Raw genomic sequence first — 10,994 nt, forward strand, 5'->3', positions numbered from 1 at the left:
TTTGGTAAAATTAATAATTATAAAATAAATTGAACATAGTTAAGATTAATAGCATTGACTTGGGTTTTTTTAAGCTGCAACATGAGTTGCTTGACCAATTGGAGCTGCTGTTTTACTCATTCCACTTTCTTGACATAGTGTAGCAGTGAACTAAGTTGATGCTTTTTAGCTGTTTTCAAACAGGTTTCCAAAATGGTGAGAAGTAACACAATAGTTGTATGTAATGGCAGAGTTTTGTTATTCAGTTTAACAGAGACTCTGGGAGATATTTCCCTGAGAACAACTTAGTGTGCACCACTCAGTCCTATCACCCGTGCTTCAATTTGCCAAGTTCAAATACGAAGTATCAGCTGCTAAATAAGAGGCAAGCTTCTCTTGCTAGGCAGATAAATAGCCCCTGAGGTAAGCCTTTAGTCAAGCAAAGGACCAACTGGAGGAAGTTTGCTGTCTATTAGATCTGGGTTACCATTCATTAGACATGTCTTGCTGCTTATCTGTGAACTCTCTGCAAGACAAGACTCCATTTAACATGTAGGAAGAACAACTAATTAGCAGCTTTTTTTTCCTCTGACTAATACAATTCCCTTCTAGCTGCTCCATAAAGAAGATTCAGTGGAACACCTCTGTGAAAGTAGTGGAATTCCAGGTAGTTATGGTGACGAATTTCATTGTGAATGAGGATCAATGCCCCGTACTACTTTGAATAGTAATTTCTTAATTCTTATTCAAATCCAGCCATCAGGATAATATAACTTGAACTGAATTGGCCATGTGATCCTGATGGCATCCCATTAATGGGCTGTTCACTTAATTTATGTAATTTTAAAAAATTAAATAGTCATATTTTAAATCCCTACTGCAGTCCTTTAGATTGAAAGTACATGTTTAAAAGTTATAGTATCTTTATAAATCAGTATGTCTGCACTTCTTAGTTTGTTGACTGAACTTTCCCAAAGTTTTAATTCATCTTATCTCTCTCCTGCCTGTGGGAAGATAGTGAAATCCCAGCATTGAGCCATTTCATACCTACTTACTAGCCATGATATGTTCCACAGAAAACAAGCCCATATCTGTATGAATTGGTAAACAAACTAATGTTTTCTATATGTACAGTGAGAGAGTAAAAATCCATTTATGGGGACACTTTCACTGATGGTCAAAAGCCAAATAAACCCTCTCTCTATGTAAAATGATCACAAATGCAGTTATTAATAACAAAAGCTTACAGGCCTAATTCTGCAAGATGGTGAGCCTCCTCCTCCAAGCCAACAGGGACCCAAGGTGATCAGCACCTCCTGTGAAGCATTCGGCAACCGTGGCCTAAAAGGGTCATTGCAGATACTCCATGATGTCCCAAGAGCACAGCTGCCCGAGCAGTCCAGGGAAGGTCCAGCCTGGAGAGGGTGTGCCACTGGGAAAAGCAATGCCCCATCTATCTAGGGCTATTTATAAAGCTTGCACTAAACATTTAGATCTGAGCCCTAACTTGGCTAGGTGTCAAGGACCACACTGAAAAAAAATACCACCCTATACCCTCATTAAGAAAATGCATGAAGCACCGATTTCTATTTCTGGTCACAGTTGTAAGCATCACCAGAGTTACAGCTGCTTTATTGTGGTTTCTCAAGAATTTCCTTGATAAAAAAGGACAACGGAATTAGCTGAGCCTTTTGGAAATAGTTGCACAGTCCAGCTGTAAAACAATGTCAAGTAGCTGGCAAGAAAACAAAACAAAACCCCATAATACAACAGTAGCGAAATGTCTACCAGCAGCAGCACATTTGCCCTCTAAAGTTCGTTATTTGTAACTGGGAAAAGGAGGGAGGGGGAAGAAGGATCCCCATAGCCTGGAGACCATGTGAAATCTTATAAAGCCACTACCCAGACTGGTACAGAAACCTTTTTGGTGATGGGCATGTCATGATAGCTTGCTAGAGAACACGCTTCCTTTTAGTGAGACCTGCAGGCACTGAGACCATAGATGTGCTTTATGTGATAAGGGAGAAGAGTTTAACACTCTTTTCTTTCGGAGGAAAAGACACTAGCAAATGGCGTACTAGGAGCAAGGACTGAAAAACAAAGTAATAAATTCTTCAGAGTAATTAGCCGTTCTTATTTTATGCCAAAGAATTACAAGCTGTGTCATTTCCTGGGAGAAGGCAGCTAAGATACAGGACTCAATCAAGAGGACTGGATTTATCAAAGCCTTGGGCAAGCAGCTCCAGGCTTTTCCTAAAAGATGCCAATTTCTGCAAGAATCAAAGATGATCAATGGTTTGTACCTGCTGGAAAGACAAAGAGAGGGGAAGCTTTCACCTGTGCTTACGGTTGTGTACAAGCCTATTCCATGTGTGTAGAGCAAGGAAGGATCATCCATGCACTCTTACATCCCTGGAGTTTTAGAACATTAAATTATTACTGTAAAAGCAATAAAATATCCAGAAAAAGTCAATATGGCACATATTAATTTCATTGTTTGCATTTTTATACTATTCTGCCTGCACTGTTTGATTACAAAAGAGAAATTTCATGTCCCTCCCTCAGTTTAAATTTGGAAATGCTGAGGAGCTGTCTACATAGGAAGGTTACAAATAAGTGCACTAGCCATTTCTTATTACCTATCTTCGCAGGCAAAGCTCACATGAGAAGAGGAAGAAAACTTTTGTGGTTAAAGGAGAAAGTGAAGTACCATCTGTGTACTAATCCAGTATCTGCTTAACTTCAGAGTACGCTTCCATGTGTAAATTTAATGCTCCCTCACAAGTCAAATTCTCCCATACATCAGTACTCTTCATGTACATACTAAGATTATACTTGCATATAATCACAGTGATCAACCCCATATTTATTCCACCTGGAATCCTTCACATCCCTGCCTGTTTGACTTGCATATATGATGTCAGCTGTTAGACTGAACATCATGAGTGGTGAGAAACAACTTTAACTTCAGAGTGACACAATCAAGACCAAACCAGGTTAGCTACTATGACCTCAGTCTTCTCTTAGACCAAGTGGCAACCCAATAGCTGCATTTAAGAATCAGACAAACAGAAAACCCCAACAAGACCCCACAGAGAAACAATGGATTCACTTGTCACGTGCAAGCAGAGAAAACAGGGCACTTGGCTGGAACCCAAAAGACATGAATGACAGGTAATATTTTCAAAGTTATCTAAGGTCTAGATATAGTTTGCTCAACATCATGGTGCCTGAATTTCATCTGAACATGATTTCAAGGTCAGTGCTGAGCAATACCTGGAAAACCTTAAAAACCCACATTTAAGAACCAAAATCCCAATTGGGGGTGATAGTAAACATCTCTGAACACCAACAAAGTCACGGTTAGGCATGTAGATGTATTTGCTCTATAGCCTTTGCAATCAGTGATGAAAGAAGATGACTTTGGTTTCCATTAAAGTGCTCTCACTGATTGTGTACTGATTGTGATTTGTCAAACCACATCATTCTTCACATCCAACACCCTTGCCTGGCGGTCTCATCTTCTCTTTTTGGATTGTGAATCCCCCTAATCTGGAGAACATGTGTAACCTGTTTACCTCTTTCCTTGCAGAAGTCAACATGTGCTTGCCCATCTCAACTCAACACTAGCACGCTCAGTGAAGGGGCCTGGGATAAGAATGAGATAGCACGCTCAGGTCTATCGTTACCACATTGCTGGCTGGGAGGTTTTCATTTTGCTTAGTTAAGAAGTATAGTATTTGTACAGACACAATAGCATATAAGAGATCATGTCTATCTTTGGATTCTGCAGAAATGTGCTTCACTGAGTTCCTAGTACTCAACTCTTTCCTCAGAAAGAATATGCAGCATCCCAAACATTGAGTGAGTGAATGGAAACCCAGAAATAGAGTCCTGTAGATCAATAGATTTGACTGAGAAAGCGTTTGCATTCTCAGGGGTAGAGATCATTGTGTTTCTAAGTGGATCAGAGATATGATCCTCAGCCGCTGTGAATGGAATGGAAACTGGACGCCATCAGCAGGAGATACGAGCGCTGATGTGGTGAGGTAATGTGGTAAGGAATAGCAGAGTGGAAGGAATGCACTGCCTCTGCCCTGAGGAATCTTAAAGTTAGCTGAATCTGGTATTCAAACACCGAGTGAAGCAGGGGGTAAGGAAAAGAGAGAAAACATAAAAGCACAACATTTTTACAAGAGAATCATTTCTGAAAGAAGGACAGGCGCCACTCAATTTCTCTGGACAATGAGCTTAAGGTGCACCTAGTACTTAGTACTTAAGAGTTTATCCTCCCCATATGAATATAATAAGTAGGTGACTGTCAACCTCTTGCCAATTTGGGGATCAAAATACCACTTCCCCACACTGAGACATCTCCAGTGGGGATGGCATGGGCCAGACAGCTGGGGTGCTCAAACTGGAATGTCAGACCATTGTGCCCAGGAACCACTGCATGCAGAAGGCCACCACGAATGGGACACACCTTGTAAACCATCTCTTTTGAATAGCACCTCCCTGCACTATCAGTCAAAACCCACGAGGTAGCTCACAACTGGCAACTTGCTACAAACCTGCCACTGACCTTGCCAGAGGCACAACCCTGGGAAGGAAAGGTACAGCTGAAAAGTGATGGATTATTTGCACAGAAATGCAAACTAAACCCAACCTCAAATGGATGATACTTTTACAAAAAATTATTTCAAAAGAAAGGTTAAGTTCCTCTCTAGCATCTGTATAGATAATACCAGGATTCATGTCTGCTTTGAATGATATCAGTGGTTAAGTTTTGGTTCTGTCTCTGATGAGAAGGGCGTTAGCCTGAAATGAGTCTATCCAAGCTACAGCTGCTTTTGTGGAGTCCTTAAGGCATTGACTGTGACCTCTCTAAAGCCAAGATGCTACTGTTTGGTTGATTCAGAGAAGGTAGCTCCCTTGTCTTTCTTCCACGTGAAAGATAATACAGCTCTAATGCACAATGGTTATTAGCCTTTCACAATAATTTCTATTATTGTCAGGAACACAGAGGATAAAGCATAATTCCAAGCCTACCTCAGGGCTACATTTCATGGTCTAGAGGCGGGACCTGGGAGTAAAATATTCACACTGCTGCCTTTATTTTGAAACCGTGTACTGTAATGCTTGTAATTATGACTACTCTAATTCAAAATTACAGGGTATTCCTTACCCCTTCTGCAAGTTAAAAATACCATAGCCATAGGACAGTCAGAATCTGCCACTAGGCGATTGTGCTCCCAAGAGAAGTAAATGCACAGACCACAGCTGCTTTTCTGCCTCATCCTCTCCCAGCAGTTAAGGACTAGAAGTCCAAATGAAGATGGGATCTGACCAGAGAGCCACCATGCAGATTTTACTATTGATGGTCACTCGGTACATATTCCAAGGTCTAACCATGGACACTCAATTGTGTTTTACATGCATTATATTAACATTTCCATTGGGAAAGGAGGTGGGAAGTGCAGGGAGAGACAGAGAAAAGGCAAAATAAAACCTTATTAGACACAATTCTTGGCAAGTAACATCTGCCTGGCACATAGCAGACTGGATCATGGCAAGGAGATAGTGATGCACCATCAGCACTTCCAAATTCTACCAACTGCAGGCCTTGGGGCAAGCAGAAAAGGCAGAAATGAAATAAAGCTCTGTCATGTCATCTCCCTGTATCACACACCCCTCAGCAGAAGCCCAGAGGCAAAGGCTCAGGTCAAGAATTAAGTAAAATTAAAAGAAGGAAAATTCTCATTGTTGCTCCCAAAAGAGCTTCTTTGGGAAAAAATTCTCATTGTTGCTTTTCAAAGGAGCGTCTCTGTTATACTGGAAAAGCCTTGCCAGGACTTTGCAATCAAATGATAGCACCCCCTGCATTGTTCAAGCACTGTCAAGGGGCATCATACTCAGAAGATAAATCCAGCCCTTGTACTCCCCAGATACTGGTTTTAAATACCTCTGATGACATCCAACTGCATCCTATCTGGGTATGCCTCAAACATCTAGCATCGCATTTGGTTACATCTACAAAAACACCAGCTAGGAAGAAGGAGATCATGAAGAATGATTTTAGTCTTTTATTTGAGCAAAAGCTAAACATATGGACCCTGGCACCAAAAGTATGGAATCTGTGATAAAACATATGGATATCCATATGGAAAAAAAAAAAAAAACAAACTTAAAAAAAAAAAAAAGCCTTCTTTGCCAGAAATCCTGCTCTTGCATTTTTATCCTCTATGCACAGTGCACCCCCTTCCCTCCGCAGCACAGCACTGCCTGCCCTTAGATTAGGATGTTATAAATTCACATGCAAATTTCACAAAATGCTATACTGTTATCAACTTTATTAGATTTAGGAATACCGTCTCACTTATGTTTTTTTTATTCTCTTAAACCCTTTCATCACTTAATAGCTCAGAAAGTAATGGATTTCTGTAAAAAGGAGAAGCTTGTTACAATCAATCCTGTTGCTCTACCTCTGCTCGATGCTCGACTAATGAAACTTATTTTTCTTCAGGACCTCTACAAGAAATCCTTTCGTAGGAGAAAAAAAAAACCCAAAGCCAACCAAACATTTAATATGCTGCTGGCTTGTGATATTGCAACTGTATTATTCCTTTAGGTGTCCATCCAGAGGTTTGTAAGAGCTATTAATTATATTTTACTCACTAATTTCTAGCCTGTAGTGAAACAAGAAGCTGCTGAATCTTATTTAATACAATATACCAACTTACAGTCTAGCTAGACGCCCTTACACTACGTTCCAACTCTGAATACTCAAAAGTTCATTTTCTTTTTAAGTAGTGAGGGTAACAACACCAGAAAAGACAACTTTATCATAACATTTATATCTTAAATAGTCCCACTGCTGAGGATCACAAAGTCTGTCACCATGTCAGCCTCCTCTAAGATCTTATTTAAAGCATGCCACCTTCATAAGAGTTTTTAAAAACGTTTCAGCTCCTTCCTTTGACATTCTTAGAATGAAGCGGCATATAAGAAAAACAGGAAATACACAGCTTTTAACTTCATTATTAAATGCTTTGGTAACAGGTAAGGAACTATTCATAGATATACTGCTTTAGCTAAACATATCAGGCAGCCAGCACCTCCAAGCCACAGTCCTGCCCATAGTGCTTGGCGTGCATCTTCTCTCCATCACTGTTATGGTCCCCTCCAACCCTGCAGTGGGGGCTCCAGAGCTTGTCCCTGGGCCCTGGGCACTGCCCAGTGGTGCTACCCCACGTCACACTGCCCGTGAAGCTGTCCAGAAAGCCCTCCTCAACGTGGGGCAGCCAGCAAGTGGCTTGGCCCCTGTTGTGCCAAAGAACTACACTTGCTCATAATACACATATGCAAAAGTATATGGATATGCTTATTTCACTACAGAAGCAAGAGAAAAGAAAACAAATTTGATGTTATTTTTACATCAACAATGAATCAACATTTTACCAGTTCCCGATACCTCTCCACCGGAGGGCAGAACATGAAATATCTGAATGCAAAGCAAGAGAGTGTATCTACTGACCCATCAGAAGAAGATACAGACCAAGACACTCCCTCAAACAGGACTCCATACAGCTTAAAAGCAGCCAATGAAATATTTCATCTTGGGTTTATTTATTATTAATGTAAATATTTGCTGGGGGTATTTTCTGCAAATGTCCAGGACTGGAAAACAGAAATATCATGAGAAAAGTTAATAATATTGTAGGCATCTTTTTTTAGAAAGAGGATGCTGGATGTATCCCGGGAACAACAAGCAAAACTTCATTTCCATCGTCCAACTGCTCAAAGTCTGCAGCACAATATGGTTTTAGCCTTTTCTAAAGTCAGTTGACAAAAAAAAACCCAAACCTGATTTCCTACACTTTTGTCTCTGCTCTACGGCCAGTTCCAGAACCATGCATGAAGGCTACATGATGTAACCAATCATGCAATACTTAATTAGGAGGCAGCTCTTTCCAATGTAAAGTGTTACGTTCCTAAACATGGGAATTACTTCTCTACCTTATCACAGTTGGTACAGTTACTAAAATCTTGATTACTTTTCTTTATTCACTTGGGTAAAAAATGTTTCTTGTTACAACAGATCAAAGAAGGGCAATAAGGAAGGCAATGGCTTTGTGTGTGGATACATCCAGCTACTGAATTTGATCCTACAAATATCTCACAGGGTTAATTTTACCCACATGAGCAGCCTGCTTGCATGAATAGTAACTCACGTGCAGAAGTGTTTGCAAGACTGAGCCCTAAATCCACTAAATTAATGGTGGAAATATATAAAATATATAATTGATGAACAAGTGAATTAGGATTCTGCTCAAAAGTAGGTAGAAAAGGATTATCACTCAGGCAAGCTCTCTCTCCAGTGACTGCTCCTGACTGATAGATTTGTATAAGGCTGAGTTTCTGATTAGGTCTGAGATATGAATGCTTCAAAATGTAGGAATTAAAAATAACAAAGAGACTTTCTGAAAATGAAATGCAATACCCAATTCAATTAGAAGAAAATGCTATGATCTGGAATTGAACCAAGACTTTGGGATAATATTATTCATTCTGTGCCAAGTTTAGTGATGTTTTCCAAAATGCCAGTTTACTTCGGTTTATGGAAAAAAAATCCCCCCCCCCCCCCCCCTCGACCTTTTCACCCAGACCAGAGGCTGCTAATTTCATTAAAGTTGTTAGATATTTTCTCAGAGTGCATCCATGCCAATCCTAATATTTCATTCCCCTATTTCCATCTACATTCTGCTTGCATGGAAGTGGCCTGACAAATCTATAACCGTGGCATTACGTTTCCTGCGCTTGCCGCACCTGCTGCCAATGTGTTTCATTACTCGGACTCTGAGAACATTGCGGAGACTTGGAAAAGTGCTGCCCGTCCAAAGCAGCCCTCTCCCTGACGGCTAGCGGTCATAAGCCCCTGGGTCAGGTAATCTGCTCCGCGAACATCCCAGAAGAGCCTGAATCAACTCGACTGACAGTAGATGAGCCAATCCTGTCAATTCATAGAGCAGCTTGAGCTCATCATCTGTATTTACATAGTTCCTCAATCAAACTCCTGTGCTCTGTAAACTACATTTATTACCCTTCATACGGGCCCGATACGGTTTTACAGTTCGCTCTCTTTACAGTAGAAGCAGCCAGAGATCTACTCCTGATAGCTATTTTCTCCCTTAATTCTCCCTTTTAAGAGGGAGGGAACAGTCATTACTTGCCAAACCAGCACATGTTCACAGAGAGAGTGCGGTCAAGTGGTCAGGAGCAGAGCTGATGTTAATTAGCAATGAAATAAGGAATGAACCAGCATTAGCCCTGAGACTAATCAATGGGAAAATCACTCCAAGCAGGCAGCTTAATGAAGTACTATACAGCTGTTTATTTTTAGTTTGTTTTAGCCTGACAACAAAATCCCGATTAATTAAAAGAAAAAAAAAAATAAAAATCTTTCTAAACATATTTCTTTGCAGAGCCTTGCTATAATTCCAGTTTGGTCGGCTTTTTTATTACATTTGTCTATGCCTTTCCCTGGCAATTAAAGACACAGCTAGAAAAATTAAGGCAGGTCAAAAAAGCGTGTACCCATCAGTGGCACATGTTTGTCATCAGCAATAACCTGTCACCTCACAGGCAGCCCATTCAGGGCCCTTCACAGCACTTGACTCCCTGCCCCTCTGCAGCAGTAGATGGAAGGCAGAGCATCCCAGTCACCAGCCAGCTCCCAACACCCCTGTGTCAGGGATGGGCTGGTGGAGGGAAGGACAAGTGCCATGGTACTACTTAGGTGAGGCAGCCTTGATCTTCTCACCATCACAGAGTGCCCCTGTGGTGAGAACACCAGTGCACAGTGCCTAAGTACATTTGAAAATCTGGGCTTTGCTCTCAGTATGATGCGATTCCTTGCATGCAAAACAGATGCAATAGAACTTCCCAAACATTTGCATTGGATGACCACAAGTGAATCACATACTACCTGCCAAATAAGTTCCTGCCCCTAGCCAGACATCTGAGGACAACAAGCAAGCAGCCACCCCACTGGCTTCTCTTTTGGGCATCCCTGTGCTGTACACTCTTCAGGGGATACACTTTTAGGGGATAACACCAGCCTTCTCCCATCATCTTATTGCACCTTCTGTTCTCAGCCCCTCTGTGCCACAAGCACAGTCTGATCCTGTATCTGTCTACACTTGATGACGGCCTCATAATATAGCCTTGATTTAACCAGTTGAAAATCACTGCAGTTTAAAATGCTGCAACAATAACAAGCAAAAAATTTGATGCTTTGCTTAGTTTCTTTCTTATGAAGATTCAAAATCCACTCTTCAGTGATTTCCCACACAACATCAGGATATAAAATGATATTTACATGACAATAAAATTAGTTACAGTTTTGACTTGAAATTAAAAGCAAGAGTTTTAATGCCAAGAGTAACATGAGTTAGAGATGCAGGAGCACAACAACCCTCCTCATGCCCAGTCCCCACCTGCAAGAGTGAAAACAGGCACCGGTAAAAGGTCAACTGAAACCTGCTTTTATAGGATTTACTTTTTTCCACTGTGTATTTTAGACAATTCATTGTTTGTTTGATCAAAGTCCTCTCATATGCTAACAGAAGTGTGATTTGAGGAGTTTCTTAATCTTTCCAAATATAATCAATAAACCACCTCTGAAACTGTGTCAAAGTAAAAAGGGAAGAAAGAACATGACTGTCTCATAGACAGTCTCATGCAGATGCATTGGTGTCCTTAGGAATTTTACTCATCTGTTTGTTGCACTATGCATCACTCTGCGATCCTTTAGGTGAGCACTCTACCTTGTACCCAGCAAGATCAGCATGAATCAGGCAAACTGCTCCTCCCCAGGAAAATGAGAAATCTTTAAACTGATATTATCGGCTCCTCTGTGACAGAGACAATTTCTAAGTCAAATTCACCTCCTGAAGATGGAGACATTACAGTAAATGTGTTCATTAGACCTCGAGTGAAAAGCCTTAATTAAGATG

The 10,994-nt window shown here is 40.8% G+C and overlaps 1 protein-coding gene across 24 annotated transcripts in view; it reads right to left on the reverse strand.

Annotated features, from left to right (window-relative positions):
• ESRRG (estrogen related receptor gamma) overlaps window positions 1-10,994 on the reverse strand; it is a 402,731-nt gene that overhangs the window by 257,890 nt on the left and 133,847 nt on the right. The window lies entirely within an intron of this gene.

This window comes from Pezoporus occidentalis, unplaced genomic scaffold (assembly GCF_034315485.1).
Source record: "Pezoporus occidentalis ecotype Australia unplaced genomic scaffold, CSIRO_AGI_Poc_V1 ctg93, whole genome shotgun sequence".
Classification (NCBI taxonomy): domain Eukaryota; kingdom Metazoa; phylum Chordata; class Aves; order Psittaciformes; family Psittacidae; genus Pezoporus; species Pezoporus occidentalis.